Source organism: Misgurnus anguillicaudatus, chromosome 10 (assembly GCF_027580225.2).
Source record: "Misgurnus anguillicaudatus chromosome 10, ASM2758022v2, whole genome shotgun sequence".
Classification (NCBI taxonomy): Eukaryota; Metazoa; Chordata; class Actinopteri; order Cypriniformes; family Cobitidae; genus Misgurnus; species Misgurnus anguillicaudatus.
The window spans coordinates 15367978-15393171 of NC_073346.2; the positions used below are offsets into that span (position 1 = coordinate 15367978).

The 25194-nt window shown below is 40.1% G+C and overlaps 1 long non-coding RNA gene across 1 annotated transcript; it reads right to left on the reverse strand.

Annotated features, from left to right (window-relative positions):
* Positions 1-265: 265 nt before the first annotated feature.
* LOC129449002 (uncharacterized) lies at positions 266-11290 on the reverse strand. The gene is made up of 3 exons (XR_012371461.1): positions 10678-11290; positions 9936-10042; positions 266-603 (listed from the first exon to the last, which is right to left on the reverse strand). It is a non-coding gene; the product is annotated as an uncharacterized lncRNA (long non-coding RNA).
* Between the last annotated feature and the right edge of the window lie 13904 nt (positions 11291-25194).

The window sequence follows — 25194 nt, forward strand, 5'->3', positions numbered from 1 at the left end:
TAATATCAAAACTTTCATTTTTTTCTGGACTCAATGACGATTTATGGTGATTATATTTCCGTTACATTGTCTACAATGACGCTGATGCGGGGTTCCACTGTTTCAAGATGGCGGCTCTATTTGACGCATTCGGTCCAATGAACTGCCGTAGCCAAGGCGACATCTAGTGTACATATCTATGTTGTGTGGCACGCTTGGTTGGAACTAACTAAACATGAACGAAAAAGATTGTGACAAAAGGTAACTTGTAATAAGCCATTTTATTTATTTATTTGATGGTAATTGCATGCACAACTATCTGTTTGAACTAGTTATATCCCACGGCACGTGTGTTTGTTGGTTCATATGTGTGCATTGACAATCGGGGTCACTATGAGTGATACAGCTGTGTGTGGGGATGAATACGGGACATTGGGGTAACAGGCAGAGGTTGGGGGTTGTGGGCTCAGGGAGCAGTACGAGCAGGGGAGGGGACCGGCGGCCCTGCGCCAAAATCAACACGGATGAAGGGGACGGATGCTCCTGCTGGCTCTGCAGCTAGCACTCGAGGGAAACTCAGCCACAACGTCCTCCCACCAGCATTACTTAACGTTAACTTTGCAGCTGGGGAAAGAGAGGGAGAGATAAGGAAAGAGAAAGGGGTCACACACTGGTTGTCTGAGGTATTAAAATTTGCATCACCTTTTCGATTGGAGTGAGGTACCGCAGTCATGCGAATATTTTTGGTTTTGTAAGCCTTAAAGGCAGCGCATTACATCGATGATACATTCTTCAGTGGTTTTTACGAGCCGGAGATCTTCAAAAATGCGTGGGTGCAACAACAATATCTCTCCTTATGTCTACCCCATCACGATTTTTCCATCATGCTAACCGTTCGATTCACCTACAGGCGTAGTTTTCCCAGCGAGCCACTCCTGCCTGTCAGTACACAATCACTGGCCTACTAAACAATGTTTTTCTTGGAACAACGAGCAGACAGCCACAGTTGCTTTATTATGCACTGGCAGATATGTGCTGTGAAAACTCTATTTAGTCCAAAGAATAATCTAAATTCTTGATATTGGGATGAATATCGTGTTACCTCTCATGGCTTCTGGCGGCTTGTTTGTTTAACTTTAATGAAGTGACTTACGGTAACAGCACGACTATGAAGCTCGACCATCTCAGTGAGCTGCACGAGTGAGGCAGGCGATGTCAGACAATTACACAGAAATACAAAGGCTGACAGTGTAAGAAAAACAAAGAGACAGGGAAATCGAATAGCGTGAGAGTGAGACAGGCAGCTTGAGAGATACAGGCGGCGAGCGAGAGTGACAGGCGACGTGAGAGAGAAAGTCTGTAAGGCAAAGAGGTGCAGAGTGAGCAGTGAGAACTCCAGCACCCTTCAGCCCTTCCCCACAGGACACTGAAAGCTACACCTCTCCTGAGTCAACCCCAGGCCACAGTTCCTGGAAACACCGCTTTGAACTTATCCCAAATCTATAGACGCCTGTTTCCATGCACAGGAGATATTAAGGGTTCCACTGAGATGGGACTGAACAAAACAGAGAACATTTTATTGATGAATTTTTTTCTGCTACTGTTTTGGTAAGGCTGCAGGTTTGGTCTTTGTGAGACCTTATTTGTGTACATTTCTTTTTATAGATGTTTGGGCAGTTTACTGCTCCTGGAGATTATTTATTTTCTTGATATCAGAGGTGTCAAGTAACGAAGTACAAATAATTTTGGGTATCTATACTTTACTGGAGTAATTATTTTTCAGTCAACTTTTACTTTCTACTCCTTACATTTTAAAAAGCTCTTTTAAATGTGTTTCTAGCAGAATATGAGTCGCCAGTGTATGTGCAGAAACATCCTTTTATTATACAAATCCATCTTTTCTTTATTGTGTAATCTCCTATAAACCGCAACAGTCACACAAAACAGGCGGTTAAAGAACCCCTATCAATGTGATGTCACATTGATTATGTCCCACCCATGACCACTCACAGACTCCGCCTTATGAGCGCATAGTTCAACCTTCTGCCAGAGACACATGTTGTGATTTAGTCCAAAGCACATGTGTAAGGGGTTGTGCACACCAAAACTTTCAAACGCGGCTGAAAACGCCTGGACAACGGCGAATGCGTTTCTTCAGCTAAGCCCTTTGGTAGCTCTGAGACGGTTGGTTGCTGTGAAACTTGTCCCGCCCCTCCTCCACTGTGATTGGACGGCCGCGTGAGAACTCAAAAAATTGATGAGCGGAGCTTTTTACCCAAAGTTGAAGTTTTTTCAACTCTCTGTGTTCAGCGCTGAGCGCGGAAACACTGCCGGTTTTCAGCTCAGAAGAAAACCACTAGCTGCTGGCTTATTTGAATAACGCCGAGCTTCCATTGGAAACAATTAAAAACATGCGTCGGCCGCGGGCGTAAAAGTTTTGGTGTGGAAGCCCTCTAAGCACTCTACCTCCTACTTTGCATACAGGGAGGGGAACAAAAGCTTTCTTTGTATTTAAAGAGACACACAAAACAGCGCGTTTTTTTGCAGCCACAAATGGCCATGTTCAACATTGTATAATGAAAGTGATGTATTTTAAGCTAATACTATACTATGAGACCCCTTTAAAGGGTACCTATTGTCCGATTCAAGTTTTTTGATTTCCTTTGGTGTGTAAGTGTGTATTAGTACATGTTAACAATATACAAAAGGCACATACCCCAAAGGAAACAATGACGCGAGTTATCGTCTCCAATGTAAATCTCCTTTCTTGGACTAAAACAAACACACGGATTGTAGGCAACAGTTTACTTCCTGGGATTGGTGATGTAGTAAAGATCGACATTATCATAATTCCTCCCACTTAGAACTCACAGCCTGTAAATGAACTCCTGTTAGCAACTGAATCTTTCCAACATGGTAAGGAGCGTAACGTTTCCGCCTGACGTCAGAGGTATTTAGGCCAATCACAACGTACAGATTAGGCCAACCAGGGACACAGTGCTCAAATCCGTGCGTTTCAGGAAGAGAGTGAAATCTGGAGCTACAAAAATGTACGGTATGTGGAAAATAATGTTTTTAACCATAAACCACGCAAACACATTGTATTATACCAAATACACAAAATAACGTTGTTGTTTTTTAGCAATGAAATAGGTGCTCTTTAAAAATATCCTCATTACTCCGATTTCATTTCGGTTTGTTTTCATTTCAGGTTGTCATCGTTAAAAAAAACTTGCGGCATCCGGGGAGAGTGAATTTGACTGTGGTTGGATGAGAAGTATAAATATATATCATTCCTACACCCTATTGGTTTGCACAAATCACGACAAACAAACAAATAACAAAGCAACAAATACATTTTTTCCAACTTTAGTGTTAATAGTTTCTTAAAAAAAAAAATTTATTAAAAAAACTTTAAAAATAGTCCTTTCATCACACATTTTTCCACCACAGAAAGCAATCAAACAGTGAATAATTTGTAAAGAATATGCTGAAGGGTAAATATGATTCATGTATATACACAGTGACAAGCAAAATAAACCAGTGAGAGTGTTAAAAAATGTTTATCATGGAAGTGCCAACATGATCTCATGGCAATTTACGAGGTGGCTATTTCGTATTAATTCGTACAACCACATTTGTACATTTTTGTACGATTTGCCTTGACCCCTGTGACCTTGAGTTTAGGGACGGGGGTTTCGTTATTGTTTTTCTGACAATCGTACGTTTTTGCACGATTAACTTCATATGAATTCATACAAATTAGACAACTCGTAAAATATGTACGAATTCTCGTGAGATCAGTGCACAGGGCCAAAAGTGCTGAGAGTAAACCACCCTTATGAGTATGTGCTCTCACACATGGGTTCATGTGTACGTAAGAGCAGGTATTTGTATGTGCACCTGCAATTCACGCCTATAACAACCATCTGCTGGACATTAAAAAGGTGACGGCGGGTCGCTGTTTGTCTGCTGAGAAGACGATTGACAAGCAGAACAGCACATGAAGGGCTTGGGTTTAATGCTAAACTAGGATGAGGTTAAGAGTCACATAGGCAACAATAAATTACTATAGCCACTTCCTGAAAACAAAATAACCCTCCATTTTAAGCAAAGATCAGATGAGGTGCCCCAAAGGGTGTGCTAACATGGGAATTGAACATGTACAGCCAATTAATGAGTCATTAATAAAGCTAGTAAGCCTCCTTTAACTCTGACCGCATCCTTCACGGTATTTGACAGCGTCTGTATTCTCCATTATAGGCGGGGTTGGCAGACCTCAGCTGCTACACCATCAACGTGACCCGTCACAGGAGAATTCCCTTCATCTTCTCCATTTAAAACACTCCCGCACGCACGCACAGCTACCTGGTAGAGCTCAAGACAATCCCCATGCGATGTACTATACTGTATATAAAACTATGTATTTGGCTTCACTCGAGCAGAGTGTGACACCCAAATGCAAGTGTTATTTTTGAACTTGGGTCAGTAGAACATTCTGAGCTCAAGATCAAGTCAGCAACACCTTTAAAATTAACCACACAACCACACTGAAATTTCCAGTATGATGCGCCAGCAAATGATATAAGACTACTGCATGTCTCCAGAGGTATCCTCACTCATAATGAGATTGCTGTGTTGTTTAATTCACAGTGAGACAACTATGAACTGCGAATGCAGGTTACCCCAAGTTCTCAGTGGCTCTGGGAGGGGAGCACAGAGATGATTTACACAGCTCATCCTTCAAACACAGCCAAGAGTGAGTCACAAAATCACTGCTCGTATGAGTCAGTGGAACAAGGTCACTGCTCATCCAGAAGAGCAAATGTGCAACCAGCAAGAGAAAACACTGATTTAAAGGACGATTGTTACGAATGATTTAATAGTTTGTCCTCTGATAAATAGCCATAAAACGTTTTCCATGAGAACAGGGTGTGTTTGTATTTATCCAGAATAGGTGCCATAATGCTAGTGAAATGTAGGGAATAGAAGTTCTGTAAAAACAATGTTATAAAAAAATATTTAACACTAATGTGTAAGCATTTCAGAATAATGGGCTTCAAGATTTTTAAGTGATTCTTTAGAAGCAGCTGTGAATTTAACTTTATGTGTAACAGATAAAGGGTGTGCACCAAATCGCCCCCTACCACCTCATTGTAGTCTACATTACTAATATGGTCCACTTGATGGAGTGAATGAAACGAGAGTGCACAGAGTGCGCTTGAAAAGATGCTGGCGCCATCTTGTGGTGTTGCTTTTTTATTGCTCATTGTGTAACACAAGACATGGACAAGCTAACTGTGAAATAGAGCATTGTCGATAGCTCCGAATTCTTGTTAATCTGTTAGCACAGTCTATTGCACAACAGCTTTTCCCCATTTAAACGCGTTTTACCCGTGTTTTCGCTGATTTGGTTCCAAAACGAAATAACTCTGTTTTAAAGGGACACTCCACTTATTTTGAAAAATGCTAATTTTCCAGCTCCCCTAGAGTTAAACATTTGATTTTTACTGTTTTAGAATCCATTTAGCTGATCTTTGGGTCTGGCGCTAGTACCACTAGCATAGCTTAGCATAATCCATTGAATCTGATTAGACCATTAGCATTGTGCTAAAAAATAACCAAAGAGTTTTGATATTTTTCCTATTTAAATTATATTTAAAACTTGACAGCGGCAGGAACGCTACGTTTTTTGCGCGACGCTAATGGTCGAATAAGACTCAATGAATTATGCTAAGCTATGCTAAAAATGGTAGCACCAGACCTGGAGATCGGCCGAATGGATTAATTGTTTAATGTTTAACTAAAGGGGAGCTGGAAATGAGCATATTTTTTTTTTAAAGTGGAGTGCCCCTTTTAAAAAAATTGTCAAAACATGTTTATTTTTATGTTATCATGTTTTTATTGTGTTTTATTGTGCTACTTAGCTGTATTTTTAGTTATGAAGGTTTAAATCGAAACAAACCCACTGCAGTTTGATTAATATTAATTGGAATGCATAATCATAAAACAAGATTTTGGAACATTTGAAAAAAAAACAGAGTTATCTCATTTTAAAACCAAACTCTTCAAATATACCCGTGCTACTTATGGCTGGTTTTGTCGTCCAGGTTCACATATATCAATCATATACATACAATATTGTATATTGGAAACTATTGATCCTGGCTGTTCATTGTTGTGTAGAACCTGTTTTAATCAGTTCTAATGACTGTTAAAAATTAACTTTAATTGATCGTTTAAAAGTTCCTGAACCTATAGTAAAAACTTAAAAAATGTGTTTAGTCTAAACTTGATGTGGAACTTGGATTTGAGAAACAAGACTGTACTTTCCATTTTTATTTGCCAAGTGTAAACCAATTCGATTTTAATTATTTATTCATTCATTTGTTTATTTGACTATAGATAACTCTTCGAATCAATTACTACAGCAGTGGATGCAGGATTAGCAAAGTAAAAAAAAAGATGACTAACTTGCGATCATGATGGTCTAAGAGTTGCCGCCCAGTCTGTCTTTAAGCAGCCAGGTATGGAGTCCCTGTATGGGTCTGTTTCTGCTGCTGGACTGACCCATGATGTTCCCTTCACCAGTGGTCACACTGTTATGCTCGGACTCCTGCTGAACATCTGAGAGTTTTGAGAAGGCAGTGGTAACAAAGACAAAAGAGTAAACTCAGATGACAAGGAGAGGATGAAAGACAATAAGGTTAGGAAGGAAAGTAAAGATTGCCATTGCCTACCAAGAGATGACGATGTCAAAAGTGACGTTGATGTTGGCACAAACATAAAGAGAGGAATCAATTTTATAAATCTTAATGTTAAATATTGTTCATAATAATTTGATTGTATTTTAATGCTTTGGTAACAATGTTTCTTTTACATTAGTAAGCCCCTACTACAGAGCTGCAAGAAATCATGACCCTTAAATAGACAGAAAGAGCTGCAAGATCAAAATCATCACTTTGGGTTTGCAGGTTGCATCGGAACAAACCACACAACTTCTAAAACAGTGGCCAGCCAGACAAGACCAAAGTCCACTCAATAAAATCAACTATGATTTTGGACACACACTACAGATAACTCCCTATAAATAGTGCAATTGGGAGAAACAGGAGGCAATTTCGGACACAACCATTGACTTTCTTCGACCATGTATTCTGTATACCAAAGTATTCTTGACTCAAATATTAGCCATCTGTCCAACACCCAAAGCTTGTTCGAAATTGAATGATGTAACGGAATAATAAACCCAAGCACACCAGCAAATCCAAAATAAAATGTCTGACAAAAGAAAGCCATCAGAATTTTGCAATACCCCAGTTACAGTCTAGGCCTCAATAGACCCTTTCTCAGTTAGTAATTAAACACTATGACTTTTTTGTGGGCAGAGATTAGGTGGAGGCATTTGTTAACATTAGTAAATGCTTTAGCTAACATTAACAATAAGCAATATAGTTTTTGATTATTTATTCATCTTAATAATCTTTGTTAAAATTTGTTTGGTTTATGCCAATACAGCTATTCATACTAGTTCATGTCATGGTGGATTAACTCATGTTAACAGATACATCTTTTGATTTTGAAAATGTATTAGTAAATGCTGAAATTAAAATAAACTAAGATTAATAAATGCTGTTCCATTGTTCATTGTTAGTTCATGTCAGCCAGTGCATTAAGATAATGTATAGGCAGCCGGCTGTTACTGTGCTTTTACACCAGACACGGTTGAGGCGGCAAAAATGCATTTGACCTTTTTAAGTTTACTCGCTTCATTCCGCGTGAAAGCTGCGCATAAAATTCGAGTCATTCTAAACATTCACGCAAAAATTCACGACATGCTAGGGGCCTCTGCTAGTGATGTTAGGTTCTTGAACGAATCGTTCTTTCGAGCCGGTTCACAAATCAAACTGAATCGAACTTTAGTTTTGGGCATAGGTTTCGGGTTGATGACGCAGGACGCACAGCCAAAATAGCACGTCGGACTCAAAAAGAACCGAACGAAGTTTGTCGATGATTGCCGAGGGGAGAATTGCGTGTGTATCACCGAGGATTTGAACAAGCCTGATGTGCGAAGTTCCTTGTTTTATTCGTTTCTTGATATGGTTGTTTTATTAAAAAGCTTTAGTTTTAATACGATTTATTGTGCATGCAAATCATATTTTATTTGTTTAAGGAAAACCAATTAGTTTGTGAATGAAAGGCAATAAATCAGCTATGCCTTCACTAAAACATCTTTTTATTTGAATGTTTTAATGTGTTGACACAAACGACTTTATTTGAATGTTTCATTGATACAAGTAGTTAGAAAATAAATGCGTAGTGATGTCATTTCTTGATGACTTCAGGAACCGGTGAAGCAGCTTTTTGAACCGGTTCAATGAGCCGAACTGTCCGAAAAGAGCCGGCTCGCGGAAATGAATCGGACTTTGCATCACTGGCTTCTGCGACTCTGCTCACTTGCTGTAATCACGTCACTACTAGAGCAAGCTCCTTTTCCGACAAAGTTCAGATTTTTCAACTCGCTGTCAAAATGATTCGCAGCATCCAGGTTGTCGTGACTCGTGTGTTATTTGTTTTGAGAAGTTGTTATCTGATAATAACAAACCTGCAAATGTCACTGGCCAATCAGAATCAAGCATTCCAACGAGCTGTGTAAAAACTAATGTTAAAGGAATATTCCATTTTCTTAAAAGCAAAATCCAGATAATTTACTCACCACCATGTCATCCAAAATGTTGATGTCTTTCTTTGTTCAGTCGAGAAGAAATTACGTTTTTTATAGAAAACGTTGCAGGATTTTTCTCATTTTAATGGACTTTAATAGAGCCCAACATTTAATACTTAACTCAACACGTAACAGTTTTTTCCAACGGAGATTCAAAGGAACTAAAAACGATCCCAAACGAGGCATAAGGGGCTTATCTAGCGAAGCAATTGTCATTTTTGACAAGAAAAATTAAAAATATGCACTTTTAAACCACAACTTCTCGTCTAGATCCGGTCGTGATGCGTCAGCGTGACCCCACGCAATACGTCATGACGTCAAGAGGTCACAGAAGACGAACGCGAAACTCCGCCCCAGTGTTTACAAGTGTGGAGAAAGAGGACTGTTCCGACGTTGTTGTATGTCAACTGATACTAATTAATGTCTTTGTGTCAGTTTATGGTTTACAATGGTCCGCAAATGTGCGTTTTATATATGTAACACGTGACCTCCCTACGTCACTACGCATTTACGTTAGGTCGCGCTGGACCGGACCTTAACGAAAAGTTGCGTTTTAAAAGAGCATATTTTTTATTTTTCTTGTCAAAAATGACAATCGTTTCGCTAGATAAGACCCTTATGCCTCGTTTGGGATCGTTTATAGTCCTTTGAAACTCTGTTGAAAAAAACTGTTAAGTGTTGAGTTAAGTATTAAATGTTGGGCTCTATTCCATTAAAATGAGAAAAATCCTGCAATGTTTTCCTTAAAAAACATAATTTTTTCTGGACTGAACAAAGAAAGACATCAACATTTTGGATGACATGGTGGTGAGTAAATTATCTGGATTTTTCTTTTAAGAAAATTGAATAATCCTTTAACAAATCCAACCTTATTGACAATTCGAACCCTGTACTACACAAACACAACAAGCTGATATTTGCGTTCTTTGTGTAGCCAACTCAGTGGTGTTTTGTATTGGCCACATTCACTTTTTTTTTTTTGCTTCCAGCAAGCACCGTGATGTAATCATTCATGAAGTTGGCACTAAAATGGTCTATCTGACAGAAAAGACTTAACATGTAGTGAGTGACACACAACTACATAACATAGTTAGAAATAGCCCTCAAAACACAACACCACACTTGAACTGCACTTCATCTGTGAAGCTCTGTTCTATTCAGAACTGCATTCAGATATAAATGGCAAAATGTAAAATTCATTCATAGATTATACTTTGTTTCACCAAAATACCTGTAGCATGTTCCTTGTGTCAAGCATAAAAGAAGATGAAGAAGTATGCGGTCATAGAGGTTATCCAGGCCATCTTTTCACTTTTTGTACTTTGTAGATAAAGACATCTGTAAATCCAAAGATTCAACAAAAATCAAAGTACAGTTCACAGCACAACGGATGATTACTGAAAGTAGACAAATGTGCAGATTGTAATAAAATAGTAAAACGAAGAGTATTAAATAATCATTAATACTGAAGACAACAGGCTACCACTGATTTAAAGCAGGTGACAGACATATCATACACACAGAAATCACTGTTCATTCATGTGCTGGTTAGAATAAACCATCATATAGTCATTTAGATGTCTTACACATTACACACAAACCACCTGCCTGAGCAAATTTGACCACTATAGAATTGTGACTGCAAAAATATTAAGAAACAGATTATGTACTTTTAGGATGTTGTCATTTTTAAAGTTGCCTACTTTACAATTTTAACAAACTCAGCTGTCGTGTTATTGAAATTATAGGCTTTGATAAGTTCAACTTTTAATAAACACAATAACTGATGTAGACATGTATGTAGAAATATTACAAAATGTAGACAGTAATAGTATTAAAATGTTAAAGTAAATGTAGAAATGTAATGTTTTGACTGACACGCACACACACGCACGCACGCACGCACACACAGGCTATACATATTTATCTGAGAAAAATTTTTTGACATTTGACTGTACGTTAGCCTAAGTTACCATATCAGCCTCTCTGGTGATGTTTTGGCGGGTGACACGCAGTTTGGGTCTTGCTGTCGGTCGTTCCGTCGATGGGTCTGTGTAAACGCCACCATGGCTTACAGAAGATCGCTCCTTCATAACTTATAATTTGCCATATTCATACCCTGATTTCGCAAAGCCATGTGTTTTCCGTATCCCATTCTGTTAACTACTACCATTTGCCATTATGAGCTACTAGCCAACAAAACTTAAACCTCCCGCCGTCGTTAGCCTGCGCCGCTGCGCAAACTTGAAGAACCCCTGGTGGTCAGTAGGGAAATCGCAGGGGTTTCATGAGTAAATAGGAAATAAAAAAATCATAAAATTGTAAAAAAAAAAATACATAAAATGTAACACATATATTTTACTTGTTTATTCTGAATGTCATGCATGTGACTATTACACAACACTACTATATATATTAAACCGAGAACTGAAAATGGACAGATGCATTTTATGTACCAATAAAAGAAAACAACAAAATGAAGATCTAATAATAGGTAATAATAATATCAACAATGTAAAATTATATTCATTAAACTTTAAAACGGATAAAAAATAAATCTCTTTAAATGTAAATCCAAATGCTATTAAATAATGGAAATATGTTTTAAGTAAAGTATGGTACTTCAAGACAATAATTTAGGTCAAGGGTTCGGCCGGTTTACAGTCGAAATTTCAACGTCCCTTATGTGACACAGATGACATAATGGATTTTAGAATGTAAAACGTCATAATGGATTCTAGAATGTAAAGCGTCACATAGAACGTCCGCGCACTCATGCTTTATAAAGTGCAGTTTCCACTTTGATGAGTAATTTTATGATAAGGAGAAGAACAGTCTTAACTGCCAATCCAGATTCACTGATTTCGATAATCCACTTCGTGTTTTCCAGACCGATCCGCACAGCATCTAGAGAGACGAAAATTTGCCGAAGTTCGATGCATTAACAGGTAAGTTAAGTTAGATTCATTACATCACCCGCTGAATTAGTAATAGTAATTAGTGTTAGTTTGTTTTTGTAATGATTTGCTCTTAGTCTAGCAGTGCTAACAACTTAGCAGGCAAATAACAATAAAAATCCACACCAGTGGCGGTTCTAGACAAATTTCACTAGGGGGGCCAAGGAGGGGCCAGTGTTTTACCAGAGGGGCACATAAATAAACGGCAAGAAATTATATTTAAAGATTATAGGGGCGGTTACAGGAATTAGTTTAAGACAGGACTAGGCCTTAGTTTAATTAGGAAATATAACTAGTTTTAACAATCATGCCTTACTAAATACATTACTTGTGTGCATTTTGAAGCAAAACAAAGGGCACTGGTGTATTTTGAGATATGGCATTGCAGGTTGTTTTCAGTTTGGACAGTTCTTACATTTATTTTAGTCTAGGACTAGTCTAATCCCTTTCCGGGAAACTGCCCCATAAACTTTATCTTACTTTACAATCATATAAATCTTTATTTAATACAAGAGTGAGTGCAGGTGCAAAAGGGGAGCTTGGCTCTTTTCTAAAGCCCCCCAACCGAAAATCTTTATGAAATTCAAACTTTTATAAAGACAAACGTTTGTTTTAGTTTACATATAAACATGCTAGACAGTTAGGGACCACAATCTAATCAGTATTTAAAATAATATTTATTTTAAATTGTAAACATTTTTATATGACACATTTAATTATATTCCTCCAATTTTATGCACGTATATGTAAGAGCATAATTACAGCGCTTTTTACAATGTGTAAACTTTAAAAAGTTAGCGAGATGTTGGTTTTGCCGGTTGTTGATGAGTAACAGCTGTGAATGATCACCGCGCTTAAGCAGCCACGTCACAGGAGAACAAGTGAACAGTGTCCCAATGTCAAGTGAGCTAGAGTCCTTACCAGTGCACAAACCTGCATACACATTCTCAACATCGGAAAATTGGGAACGAATTGAGACACTCGCTGAGCAGCACCCAGCACCCGCAGCCAGCTACAGTGGTTGGGTGCGCCGCTCTAATTTGCCCGTTTAGAACGTTATGCGTCGGATTAGTTCCGCTTTTGGCACTCGCGTGTAAAATCAAAATAAATGTATACTTTTTTATTTGGTCAGCACGGGGTGGCCAAAGGGGTCGCCAGGGACTTGTCTACAGAGGCACGGGCCACCCTTGGCCTCCGTGTAGAACCGCCACTGATCCACACATAGAATTACAATGCAAATTAATGTACCCGATCTAATAAATATAAAGAGTTTCGTTGCAAAACGAGATAACTCCGTTTTTTTAATGTTTCAGAAATCTCGTATTTTGGTTGTGCATTCCAATTAATATCAATTCAACTGCAGTTGGTTTGTTTTGATTTAAACCTTCATAACTTAAAAAATACAGCTAGCACCATAAAACAAAATAATAACATAATAACATAATAATAAACATGTATTGAAACATTTTTAAAAACGAAGTTATCTCGTTTCGCAACGAAACTCTTCATTTATAGTATAAATAACACCAAATTTGCTGTTGATGACACACTTTTTGTACAAACAAACAAACCCTTCACAAAAACACTCCAGCAAGCCAGGAGAAATCGTATAGAATATCTTAAACACTTTAATTCTGGTTAGTAAGTATATTTATCTTAATAACATTTTAAATGCTTATCTTAGTTAATGCTAACGTTAGTAATCTATAACACATAACATTAAACACATTTTATTAAAACCATATTAATAATAGCTACCTACCACCCCCTCCAGTGTAGTGCCCTTTTTTTGGTTTGGTTTGGTTCACTGTCTCTCAAAATGTCTGTGCATGGCCCTCAGTAAAGCTTAAAGGTTCCTTATTACCTTATTTGAAAGGTTAGGTTACATTGAGTTAAAGGCAAAGAGATGTGATTTTTCTTAATTAGTAGTCAAGAAATGGATTTATTTACAATATTTATATCACACCAATTTGTGTATTATCAACAGCGTTTTTTTTTTTTACAATAAAATCTACAAATATACTGTAGGAAGATTAGTGGTCAGCTGCTGGTATGGGCCTTTTTATAATGTTTTTAAAATGCATCACACTGTGTAGTATGTAAGCTTATAATGTTTTTTGCATGTTTATAATGTACAGTTGAGTTGACTGTGTGCTGTGTGATGTATAAATCTTGTCACTGTTTGATTTATAAATATACAAAGAATAATATTTAAAAAGGACTCATGAGTTTATAATACCACTTCCATTGATTACTTTCAATTATTAATAATCCCTGCACGTATTAATATATGTATTTTATTAATATAAGTTATTATTAAATTAATTTATTGCATTTAATTGAATTAACCAGCAGAATTGCGGTGCCAATATACCCGCTATTATGTTTAATAGCCTCTCTGATTATTACACAATAAATGGACGAATTTACATTAAGAGAAATACATTTACCATTTAAAGGGTTTTTGTGGTTTGTTATGTGTTGCTAACATCATATGATTCATGAAGACTCCAGTTAGTCCCTGGAAGTGAGCCATTAAAATACATTGATTTAGAGGCAAAGAGCTGTAATTTTTCCTAATTAAAGCCCCCTAAACTAAAAAATGCACTTTTAAATGTGTTTCTTTTAGAAAATGAGTTGCCAGTGTGTGTGCAGAAACATCCTGTTATACGTAAATCCATCTATTCTTCTTTGTGTAATCTTTTTAAAACCGCAAAAGTCAACCAGGACTGTTGGGGATCCCGTAGCAATGTGATGTCACATTGATTACGCTCCAACCATAACTTAATGGACGTTTTTGTGGACAATATCAAAAAGGAATTGCAAATTGTATTTGCAATTGCGTTTCCTACCTGTGGGTGTAAAAAAAGGAAATTGCAAATTTTCTTGCAATATTGCAAATTGGCCTTACAATAGAGAAAACGATAAGAAATTAATGGTTACGTTTTAACAACACTGTTCCAGAACAGTACTCAAATGTTTTTTTCAAACCAATTTTTATTATCAAGACAAGTTAACATTAAATCATTAAAGAAGCAAACATAAAAAAACAGGAAACGTTGCCTGCGCTTTTATCTTTTACATTAAACATTTAACTAAAAGCAAAACAAAACAAATAGGAATCACACTAACAACAGAATAGCTACCATTCAAAACCCCTACAATCAACCAACCACCCAGGAGGATTAAAAAATATCGGCCGTCTCTATAAGCGATTATACTTAAAAACTAAGAATAACTTAAAATATATATATAATAATAATAAAAAAACAATAAATACATAAACTTGTTCACCCATTATATAATTACTTGGAATCTGGTGAGGATACAGAGTCATGAAGATTTAAAATGGCATTCCAAGTAATATAATTTTTTTCTGTTGAGCCCCTAATTGAATATTTCAGTTTTTCGAGTGAAAGGAATGACATCAGATCCTTTAACCAGGAGGTAGTAGGAGGGAAGGATGGACACTTCCAATGCAACAAGATGCACCTTCTAGCATTAAGAGATGCAAAAGCAATAACCTCTGCTTTCTGTCTCGTGATGGATGGCGAATGAGACACACCAGCTCAAATGTTTTGATAAAATGTTTTGAGTCTTTACTACCTTATATTAATAAGGTAGTAAAGATGATATTATCTCCTTTTACCAGTGTTGCCAGGTCCGCAGCCTTTCAGGTTCGGCAGATTGATGTTAATTTGCGGGTTTGAGATTGAAGGATTTTGTTCCAGTTGTTGGTATTTGGGCTGCGAATAGTCATTGGGCTGCTTTTGGAGTAATTTGAGTGGCCTTTGGGCTGGTTTTTATATATGGATCTGGCAACCCTGCTTTTCACTATTGCTTTGGGAGCTGATCTTCCAAACATGGTAAGGAGCATCACATTTATTTGGCCAATCACAATGTTGTCGTGTTGACATCAACTTGACAAAATCATGTTGTCGTGTTGACAACGACCTGACAAAGTCGTGTTGACGCATTGACACCGACTTGACAAAGTTGTGTTTTCAAATTGACACCGACTTGACAAAGCCGTGTTGACACCAGCTTGACAAAGTCGCGTCGAAACCGACTTAATAAAGTCGTCCTGTCGCATTGACACTGACTTGACAAAATCGTGTTGTCGCGTTGACACGGGCTCAACAAAGTCACGTTGACACAGGTTTGACAAATTCGTGTTGACGCTGACCTGACAAAATCGTGTTGTCATGTTGATACCGACCTGACAAAGTCGTGTTGACGCATTAACACCGACTTGACAAAGTTGTGTTTTCATGTAGACACCGATTTAACAAAGTCGTGTTGTCGTGTTGACACCGACCTGACAAAGTTGTGTAGATGCATTGACACCAACATGACAAAGTTGTGTTGACACTGACCTGACAAAGTCAGGTTGACACTGACCTGACAAAGTCGTGTTTTCGTGTTGACACCAACTTGACAAAATTGTGATGTCGTGTTGACACCGACCTGACAAAGTCGTGTTGACGCATTGACATCGACTTGACAAAGTTGTGTTTTCATGTTGACATCGACTTGACAAAGTTATGTTTTCATGTTGACACCGACTTGACAAAGTCGTCTTGTCCCGTTGACACCAACTTGACAAAATCGTGTGGTCACGTTGACACCGACTTGACAATGTCGTGTTGACACTGGCTCAACAAAGTCGTGTTGACATGGGCTCGACAAAGTCGTCTCGACACAGGCTCGACAAAGTCGTGTTGACACTGACCTGCCAAACTGTGTTGACACTGACCTGACAAAGTCGTGTTGACACATTGACACCAACTTGACAAAGTTGTGTTGTCGTGTTGACACAGGCTTGACATAGTCGTGTTGTCATGATCACACAGGCTTGACAAAGTCGTGTTGTCGCGTTGACACCGACTTGACAAAATCGCGATGTCGCGTTGACACCGACTTGACAATGTCGTGTTGACACTGGCTCAACAAAGTCGTCTTGACACGGGCTCGACAAAGTCGTGTTGACACTGGCTCGACAAAGTCGTCTTGACACGGGCTCGACAAAATCGTCTTGACACGGGCTCGACAAAGTCGTGTTGACACGAGCTCGACAAAGTCGTGTTGACACGGGCTCGACAAAGTTGTGTTGACACTGACCTGACAAAGTCGCGTTGATACATTGACACCGATTTAACAAAGTCGTGTTTTCGTGTTGACACCAACTTGACAAAATCGTGATGTCGTGTTGAAACAGACCTGACAAAGTCGTGTTGACGCATTGACACCGACTTGACAAAGTCATGTTGACACCGACCTGACAAAGTCATGTTGACACCGACTTGACAAAGTCGTCTTGTTGCGTTGAAATCGACTTGACAAAGTCGTCTTGTCGCATTGAAACCAACTTAACAAAATCGTGTTGTCGGGTTGACACCGACTTGACAATGTCGTGTTGACACTGGCTCGACAAAGTCGTCTTGACACAGGCTTGACAAAGTCGTGTTGACACTGATCTGACAAAGTTGTGTTGACACTGACCTGACAAAGTCGTGTTGATACATTGACACCAACTTGACAAAGTCGTGTTGTCGTGTTGAAACAACTTGACAAAGTTGTGTTGTCGTGTTGACACAGGCTTGACAAAGTCGTGTTGTTGCGTTGACACCGACTTGACAATGTCGTGTTGACACTAACTTGACAAAGTCGTCCTGACACAGGCCCGACAAAGTTGTCTTGAAACAGGCTCGACAAAGTCGTCTTGACACGGGCTCGACAAAGTCGTGTTAACACGGGCTCGACAAAGTCGTGTTGACATGGGCTCGACAAAGTGGTGTTGACACGGGGATCAACAAAGTCATGTTGACACTGACCTGACAAAGTCGTGTTGACACTGACCTGACAAAGTCGTGTTGACACTGACCTGACAAAGTCGTGTTGACACTGACCTGACAAAGTCGTGTTGACACCGACTTGACAAAGTCGTCTTGTCGCGTTGAAACCAACTTGACAAAATCGTGTTGTCGCGTTGACACCAACTTGACAATGTCGTGTTGAAACGACTTGACAAATGTGTGGTCGTGTTGACACAGGCTTGACAAAGTTGTGTTGACACAGGCTTGACAAAGTCGTGTTGTCGTTATGACATCGACTTGACAAAGTCGTCTTGTCGTGTTGACATCGATTTGACAAAGTAGTGTTGTCATGTTGGCACCGACCTGACAAAGTTGTGTTGACACGACTTGACAAAGTCGTATTGTCGTGTTGACACTGGCTCAACAAAGTCGTCTTGACACGGGCTCGACAAAGTCGTCTTGACACGGGCTCGACAAAGTCGTCTTGACACGGGCTCGACAAAGTCGTCTTGACACGGGCTCGACAAAGTCGTCTTGACACGGGCTCGACAAAGTTGTGTTGACACTGACCTGACAAAGTCGTGTTGACACTGACCTGACAAAGTCGCGTTGATACATTGACACTGATTTGACAAAGTCGTGTTGTCACGGGCTCGACAAAGTCGTCTTGACACGGGCTCAACAAAGTCGTCTTGACACAGGCTCGACAATGTCGTGTTGACACGGGCTCGACAAAGTCGTGTTGATACGGGCTTGACAAAGTCGTGTTGACACCAACTTGACAATGTCGTGTTGAAACGACTTGACAAAGTTGTGTTGTCGTGTTGACACAGGCTTGACAAAGTCGTGTTGACACAGGCTTGACAAAGTCGTGTTGTCGTTATGACATCGACTTGACAAAGTCGTCTTGTCGTGTTGACACCGACTTGACAAAGTAGTGTTGTCATGTTGGCACCGACCTGACAAAGTTGTGTTGACACGACTTGACAAAGTCGTATTGTCGTGTTGACACTGGCTCAACAAAGTCGTCTTGACACGGGCTCGACAAAGTCGTCTTGACACGGGCTCGACAAAGTCGTCTTGACACGGGCTCGACAAAGTCGTCTTGACACGGGCTCGACAAAGTCGTCTTGACACTGACCTGACAAAGTCGTGTTTACACTGACCTGACAAAGTCGTGTTGACACTGACCTGACAAAGTCGCGTTGATACATTGACACTGATTTGACAAAGTCGTGTTGTCACGGGCTCGATAAAGTCGTCTTGACACGGGCTCAACAAAGTCGTGTTGACACGGGCTCGACAAAGTCGTGTTGATACGGGCTCGACAAAGTCATGTTGACACGGGCTCGACAAAGTTGTGTTGACACTGGCTCGACAAAGTCGTCTTGACACAGGCTCGACAAAGTCGTCTTGACACGGGCTCAACAAAGTCGTCTTGACACAGGCTCGACAAAGTCGTGTTGATACGGGCTTGACAAAGTCATGTTGACATGGGCTCGACAAAGTCGTGTTGACACGGGCTCGACAAAGTCGTGTTGACACGGGCTCGACAAAGTCGTGTTGACATGGGCTCGACAAAGTGGTGTTGACACGGGGATCGACAAAGTCGTGTTGACACTGCCCTGACAAAGTCGTGTTGACACCGACCTGATAAAGTCGTGTTGACGCATTGACACCGACTTGACAAAGTCGTCTTGTCGCGTTGAAACCAACTTGACAAAATCGTGTTGTCGCGCTGACACCGACTTGACAATGTCGTGTTGACACAGGCTCGACAAAGTCGTGTTGACACTGACCTGACAAAGTCGTGTTGACACATTGACACCAACTTGACAAAGTCGTGTTGAAACGACTTGACAAAGTTGTGTTGTCGTGTTGACACAGGCTTGACAAAGTCGTGTTGTCGTGATGACATCGACTTGACCAAGTCGTCTTGTCGTGTTGACACCGACTTGACAAAATTGTGTTGTCGCATTGATACCGACTTGACAATGTCGTGTTGACAGTGGCTCAACAAAGTCGTCTTGACACGGGCTCGACAAAGTCGTCTTGACACGGGCTCGACAATGGCATTTTGACACGGGCTCGACAAAGTCGTCTTGACACGGGCTCGACAAAGTCATGTTGACACGGGCTCGACAAAGTCGTTTTGACACTGACCTGACAATGTCGCGTTGATACATTGACACCGACTTGACAAAGTCGTCTTGTCGCGTTGAAACCAACTTGACAAAATCGTGTTGACACTGGCTCGACAAAGTCGTGTTGACACTGACCTGACAAAGTCGTGTTGACACATTGACACCAACTTGACAAAGTCGTGTTGAAGCGACTTGACAAAGTTGTGTTGTCGTGTTGACACAGGCTTGACAAAGTCATGTTGACATAAGCTTGACAAAGTCGTGTTGTCGTGATGACACCGACTTGACAAAGTCGTCTTGTCGCGTTGAAACCAACTTGACAAAGTTGTGTTGACACATTGACACCAACTTGACAAAGTCGTGTTGAAGCGACTTGACAAAGTTGTGTTGTCGTGTTGACACAGGCTTGACAAAGTCGTGTTGACACAAGCTTGACAAAGTCGTCTTGTCGCGTTGACACCGACTTGACAAAATCGTGTTGTCGCATTGACACCGACTTGACAATGTTGTGTTGACACTGGCTCAATAAAGTCGTCTTGATACGGGCTCGACAAAGTCGTCTTGACACGGGCTCGACAAAGTCGTCTTGACACGGGCTTGACAAAGGCATCTTGACACGGGCTCGACAAAGTCGTGTTGACACTGACCTGACAAAGTCGTGTTGACACTGACCTGACAAAGTCGCGTTGATACATTGACACTGATTTGACAAAGTCGTGTTGTCGTGTTGACACCGACCTGACAAAGTTGTGTTGACGCATTGACACCTACATGACAAAGTTGGGTTGACACTGACCTGACAAAGTCGTGTTGATACATTGACACCGATTTGACAAAGTTGTGTTGTCGTGTTGACACAGACTTGACAAAGTAAATGCAATATTTCCATTTGTTTAAAGCAAAACATTCAATTACTTACCAGGCTACAGGTGAAGCAGATCTTTATGCCTTCTAACGTCTCATAATCTCATCCTCATTTATGTCCAAGAGACTCAATAATAAACATGACAACACAATTTTTTCAAGTCGTGTCAACACGACTTTGTCAGGTCAGTGTCAACATGACAACAAGACTTTGTCAAGTTGGTGTCAACACGACAATACGACTTTGTCAAGTCGTGTCAACACAACTTTGTCAGGTCGGTGCCAACATGACAACACTACTTTGTCAAGTCGGTGTCAACACGACAACACGACTTTGTCAAGTCGTTGTCCAAGCGTCAACACGACTTTGTCAGGTCAGTGTCAACATGACAACAAGACTTTGTCAAGTTGGTGTCAACACGACAATACGACTTTGTCAAGTCGTGTCAACACAACTTTGTCAGGTCGGTGCCAACATGACAACACTACTTTGTCAAGTCGGTGTCAACACGACAACACGACTTTGTCAAGTCGGTGTCCAAGCGTCAACACGACTTTGTCAGGTCAGTGTCAACATGACAACAAGACTTTGTCAAGTTGGTGTCAACACGACAATACGACTTTGTCAAGTCGTGTCAACACAACTTTGTCAGGTCGGTGCCAACATGACAACACTACTTTGTCAAGTCGGTGTCAACACAACAACACGACTTTGTCAAGTCATTGTCAATATGACAACATGACTTTGTCAAGTCAGTGTCAATGCGACGACACGATTTTGTCAAGTCTGTGTCAACAAACGACTTTGTCAAGTCTGTGTCAAGCCCGTGTCAACATGACTTTGTCAAGCCCGTGTCAAAACGACTTTGTCAAGCCTGTGTCAAAACGACTTTGTCAAGCCTGTGTCAAAACGACTTTGTCAAGTCAGTGTCAACACGACAACACGACTTCGTCAAATCAGTGTCAATGCGTCAATACGACTTTGTCAGGTCAGTGTCAACACGACAACACGACTTTGTCAAGTTGTTGTCAACACAACAACACGACTTTGTGAAGTCGATGTCATCACAACAACAAGACTTTTTCAAGTCTGTGTCAACACAACTTGGTCAAGTCCGTGTCAACATGACTTTGTCAAGCTTGTGTCAACACGACAACACGACTTTGTCAAGCCGGTGTCAACACAACTTTGTCAGGTGGGTGTCAACACGACTTTGTCAAGCTCGTGTCAACACAACAACGCAACTTTGTCAGGTCGGTGTCAAAATTACAACACGATTTTATCAAGTCGGTGTCAACGGTTCAACACAACTTTGTCAAGCCTGTGTCCAGACGACTTTGTGAAGTCGGTGTCAACGCGTCAACACGACTTTGTCAGGTCAGTGTGAACACAACTTTGTCATGTCAGTGTCAACACGACTTTGTCAAGTTGTTTGTCATACGACAACATGACTTTGTCAAATTGGTGTCAATGCAACAAACGACTTAGTCAAGTCTGTGTCAAGCCTGTGTCAAGACGACTTTGTCAAGCCCGTGTCAACACGATTTTGTCAAGCCTGTGTAAACATGACTTTGTCAAGCCGGTGTCAACTCGACAACACAACTTTTTCACATCGGTGTCAATGCATCAACACAATTTTGACAAGTCAATGTCAACACGACAACACGACTTCATCAAGTCGGTGTCAATGCATCAACATGACTTTGTCAGGTCAGTGTCAACACAACTTTGTCATGTTGGTGTCAATGCATCAACACGACTTTGTCAGGTCGGTGTCAACACGACATCACGATTTTGTCAAGTTGGTGTCAATGTGTCAACACGACTTTGTCATGTCAGTGTCAACCTGACTTTGTCAAGTCAGTGTCAACATGACAACACGACTTTGTCAAGTCGGTGTCAAAGCGTCAACACGACTTTGTCAGGTCGGTGTCAACACAACAACGTGACTTTGTCAAGTCGTTGTCAACACGACAACATGACTTTGTCAAGTCGTTGTCAACACGACAACATGACTTTGTCAAGTTGGTGTCAATGCGACAACACGACTTTGTCATGTCAGTGTCAACACGACTTTGTCAAGTTGTTGTCATACGACAACATGACTTTGTCAAGTTGGTGTCAATGCAACAACACGATTTTGTCAACTCTGTGTCAACAAACAACTTTGTCAAGTCTGTGTCAAGCCCGTGTCAAGACGACTTTGTCAAGCTAGTGTCAACACGACTTTGTCAAGCTTGTGTCAAAATGACTTTGTCAAGCCCGTGTCAAGACGACTTTGTCAAGCCCGTGTCAACACGACTTTGTCAAGCCCGTGTCAAAACGACTTTGTCAAGCCTGTGTCAACATGACTTTTTCAAGCCGGTGTCAACTCAACAACACGACTTTTTCAAATCGGTGTGAACGCGTCAACACGACTTTGACAAGTTGTTGTCAACACGACAACACGACTTTGAGAAGTCGATGTCATCATGACAACAAGACTTTGTCAAGTCTGTGTCAACACGACTTGGTCAAGTCCGTGTCAACACAACTTTGTCAGGTGGGTGTCAACATAACAACACAACTTTGTCAAGCTCGTGTCAACACAACAACACGGCTTTGTCAAGTCGGTGTCAACATGATTTTGTCAAGCCAGTGTTAACACAACTTTGTCAGGTCGGTGTCAACATGACAACACGACTTTGTCAAGTCAATGTCAACATGACAACACGACTTTGTCAAGTTGGTGTCAACATAACTTTGTCAAGCCTATGTCCAGACGACTTTGTCAAGCCTGTGTCCAGACGACTTTGTCAGGTCAGTGTCAACACGACTTTGTCAAGTTGGTGTCAACACGACAACACAACTTTGTCAAGCTCGTGTCAACACAACAACACGACTTTGTCAAGTCGGTGTCAACACGACTTTGTCAAGCCAGTGTTAACACAACTTTGTCAGGTCGGTGTCAACATGACAACACGACTTTGTCAAGTCGATGTCAACATGACAACACGACTTTGTCAAGTTGGTGTCAACGCGTCAACGCGTCAACACAACTTTGTCAAGCCTGTGTCAATGCGACTGTGTCAATGCGACTTTGTCAAGCCTGTGTCCAGACGACTTTGTCAAGCCTGTGTCCAGACGACTTTGTCAAGTCAGTGTCAACGCTTCAACACGACTTTGTCAGGTCAGTGTCAACACAACTTTGTCAAGTCGATGTCAAGTCGATGTCAACATGACTTTGTCAAGTTGGTGTCAACGCTTCAACACGACTTTGTCAGGTCAATATCAACACAACTTTGTCACGTCGATGTCAAGTCGATGTCAACATGACTTTGTCAAGTTGGTGTCAACAAGACAACAAGATTTTGTCAAGTCGTGTCAACACATTATTACAATACTACATATTTAAGTAAATAATTTCCAATGCAGAAACATTACTTCTACTAATAACAGTGGTTTATCAGGTTACTGATGTTGCACTGCTATTTTTAACAACACTGTAAATAGACGGTTTCAGCAGCAACAACATAAACAAACAGCTTTTGTGAACCAAACTTAATTTTCGGTAGATTTCCACATAGAATCAATAACAAGTCCTTTTTAAGTAAATTATGTCAACAAGAGCTAACGGTTGCTGTGTAAAATGAATCTATACAATCCCTTATGAGAATTAATCAGTCTTTTAGACAATCCATTGTGCAATCAGCATGAAAGATGGCCCTGATGACACTGTTTTTTATATCAGGTTAAAGGACAAGTTCAGTATTTTACACTTAAAGCCCTGTTTTCAATCTATTTCATCATAAACAATCTGAAAACGGGGCTTTAAGTGTTAGATACCAAACTTGTCCTTTAAAGATCAGATATGGCCAATTATCGGTCAATCAGTATTTTGCCTGTTGTCTCTAAAATAGTCAAAAAATGTGTGGTTAAATTACTGATTCAACATCTCAGTAAAAGCAACAATTCATTCCACCCTATGCAATTTGGTTTCAGGGTCCATCATTGAACAGAAACAGCTACTTGCTTGTTTCTGGAAAAGGTTCAATGCAACCTAAATAATAGTTCTTAAGTTGGTGCTGTTTTTTAGACTTAAAGCGAGCTTTTGATACTGTTACTCACGCTCTGACTGTGTGAAGCTGTGTGAAGCCATTTAGGTGCACCACTTTTGGACAAAATGTATTATCAGTAATAGGTGGTAAACTTTGGAATAGCTTGCCCCTTCCAATAAGAGAAACAGTGGCTTTTAGAAAATCACATATGTAATCACTTAAAGGTGCAGTGTGTACATTTTAGAAGCATCTAGTGGTGAGGTTGCAAATTGCAACCAACGGCTCAATCCACTGCTCACCCCTCGCTTTTGAAACGCATAGAGAAGCTACAGTAGCCGCCACCGGTAAAACATGTCATTGTCAGAGACAACTTAGTAAAAAAAAGTTTGTCCGTTAAAGGCTTCTGTAGAAACATGGCGGCACAAAATGGCGACCTCCACGTAAGAGGACCCTCTGTGTAAGTAGATAAAAACGTCTCATTCTAATACAATAAAAACATAACGGTTCATTATAAAAAGGTCTTTATACACCCCTGATAATATAGTTTTGTATATTATTTTGCATTTCTGTCAAGAGATCCTCCTAAAAATTACACACTGCACCTTTAATGCTGTATAGAGGTGGATGAACAATGTCTTTGCCATTATGTATGTTTTATTTTTTTGAAAAAT